The 2925-nt window shown below is 34.0% G+C and overlaps 1 non-coding gene across 1 annotated transcript; it reads left to right on the forward strand.

Annotated features, from left to right (window-relative positions):
* Nucleotides 1–1069: 1069 nt before the first annotated feature.
* Nucleotides 1070–1176, forward strand: LOC124887535. Its single transcript, XR_007045304.1, has one exon. It is a non-coding gene; the product is annotated as a small nucleolar RNA R71 (small nucleolar RNA).
* The last annotated feature ends 1749 nt before the right edge of the window (nucleotides 1177–2925 follow it).

Below are 2925 nucleotides of genomic sequence, written 5' to 3' on the forward strand. Positions count from 1 at the left end.
CTTTAATGTGTTATAGTTTCTATATCCCCCATCCTCATTTTGTTTGTCACACATCCTTTAAGTACTTAGTGTACTTAGGCATTCCCTACAAAACATCTAACAAATGAAGGTTAATATGAGGTTCTTTGAGTGCATCAAGGAACTTCTTAAAAAAGCACCCTCTTTGGAATTTTTAGCTTTTGAGGGAATGGTGGTGGTGGTCTCTCTTGAGATTTCTCAAGCGATTTTTTTTGGATACTCAAACTTCCCCTTTTTATCAGTTTCTTAGGATTCAACTTGCTTTTCCGGCAACTCAGGAGGGCTCAATTCTTTTTGTACCTTATGATATCTCTTTGAAGGTCCATCAGCCAAATCTCTACCACTCCTCAAGTTGATTGCCTCACTTGCTTTAGATTTTCTATATCACTAGGCAAAACCCCTTGCGGTCTTGTACTTTATGCAAGAGATAACTGGCCCATCTGTATCTCTAGATTCTTTTGAGCCATCTACTAATTTTTTATGTCTCCAGCCATTTGTTCTTGGTTGGCTAGAGTTTTTTTCAAAGTCTCTTTTGTATTGCTGGTCTGAGTATTGTTCAAAATACTTTACTACTGCTGAGGTTGAGCCTGATTATTGCCCCATGAGTAATTGGGTTGACTCTGTCAATTACAGTTGTAGCAATTACCATATTTTTGAGTACCTTTTTGTGCATTACCTACAAATTTACAGATTTTAGATTTGCTCCATATAAATCTACAAAGTGAACACTACCACCATAAATTTCACATTAAGTTTGACCCTACAGAATTCCATTAACTTAGGTCTAAGGTTAAGTCAAACACAACTTATTGAAATATATCTTCATTTGTTTCTAAGAAAAAGCTAACTGTGCAGTCAATGTTGTGATACTATCTACCTCAATCATACCAACAAGATTTTTCATGACACTTTTGGACACATCACCCTATCATTGGGAGAGTGTACAGGTCATTAGGTTTTCTCCAAAGATTGACCACCCGCCGCTGAATCTAGTAAAATTTAGGTGTTATGTTCAAGACCTTGAAAAAAATTAGCTAATACCCCATTTGACTGTTGATGATGTGGGAAATCTTAGAGAAGGGACTTGAATCTCTCCTATGCATGATTGAGATTTTTATCTAGATTCTGTTTGAATCTTAGGATCTCACTCCTCTACCTTACAGTTTTTCCATAAGGAAAGAATCGGATGAGGAATTTATTGAAATTATCCTAAGTTGTGATTGTTTTTGAAGTTTTTGTCCTCAACTATTTCTTTATTTCCCTAATAATGAGAATGAAAAAGAGTAAGCCTCACGCAGTGTGTGGTGAGTCCAGCCAAAATAAATGGTCACTAATCTCCAGGAAATTCTATAAATAAACTTATGGATCCTCACGTGACAAGCATGTAAACAACCCTCTACTGTGCAACAATTGTACCATGTTCTACTTAAGCTCAAATTGACGTCCTACAACCTATTTATAAATAATGAAGGAAACATTAGTTGTGAGTGGGGTTACCACTTTGAGTACTATCCTATAACCTAGTTGTTTATCACACATGACTATAAGAATGGTCTCATTTTGTTAAACCTGTGAGATTAGATAGAGAGGTGTTACTTCTCTCCTTAATTATTGCAAACGTCGCTTGAGTTTGTGATATGGTTTAACCAATTCTCTCTCCCTTGCCATCCTGCTTATGATTCCAACGTGTACCTACAAGTTCAGTAGCTAAGACCAAGTTGTTAGAACTTATCAAACAAAATAGTAAAACTAAAAATTAGAAGGTAGATAATTTTTCAAGTCCTAGGCAATAACACCAAAAACTTAACTACATCCAACTGCACACGTAAGTGTACATCTTCGTGCAACTAATACAGTTTCTCTTTTGATCCGAGTATTAATATCACAGGGAATCAATGTTTAGCAAGCGGTCCAATTATAGTATTACTATTTAATTTAAGCAAGTATAATTTGTAACCAAAAGAGAGCTTAAGTTTATAATAGATAAAAGGAACAATGAATAATCACAAGAATTTAAAAGAGTTATGAACGATATTTAGAGAGTTATAGGATCAAGGCATCTTGAACATTAATACAAAGATATATAATATCGTTGATTAAGTTATTTAGCTTGGTTGTTGATTCACAGGGTTAATATCATGATTATGGTCTTTTGAGCCTCCAATCATCTATCTATATTAACCTAACAGCTATATCATTGAGTGGGGATATGGGAACTAATACAAATGCATTTATATTTCTTCCCGTATTGGAACCAAAAGGGGCAAATTAGGTATAATCCATCCAAACCATGAATCTATTCTTTAAATCATCTGAAAGACAAGAACCTATTCATTATGTTCCACGTTCTAATCTAACAATACTTTTTTTGGGCTCACAAAATAAATATAGGTATATTCTAAAGGTCGCAAATAAATAGAATAGTAAATACAAAAACATATGAAAAATAAATTGTGATAATTAACATTAACCAAATTAAATATTATGCTAAGAAATCGTGTTCATAGCCTCAACCCAAGAAAGAGGTTTTTATCCACTCATAATCTACTTTAAAATCACAAAACTAATGTAGTTCATAAAAGAATTAAGTAATGAAAAGAGAAGAATAAAAACCTTATTTAACCTTAACAAGTTCTACCTAAGAATATCCAAGTCTGTTGGACTTTCAAATCACGTAACCTAAGCTCTACGATACTCTAATAAAATGGATCCTAGCTGTTGTGACACACTGCTAGTGCGGCATCCCACTGTTTGTTGACCAAACTCATTCCAACTTTGTTTCTTATATTCCTTGACTCGGTGGCACATTCAAATCATGGTAAACTACTATTTTGGTGGTCTAAACTCTTCCAAACATTATCATTAACGTTGAGCCATGAATTTAATTACATCATATATCAATCTTGA

This window comes from Capsicum annuum, chromosome 9 (assembly GCF_002878395.1).
Source record: "Capsicum annuum cultivar UCD-10X-F1 chromosome 9, UCD10Xv1.1, whole genome shotgun sequence".
Lineage (NCBI taxonomy): Eukaryota > Viridiplantae > Streptophyta > Magnoliopsida > Solanales > Solanaceae > Capsicum > Capsicum annuum.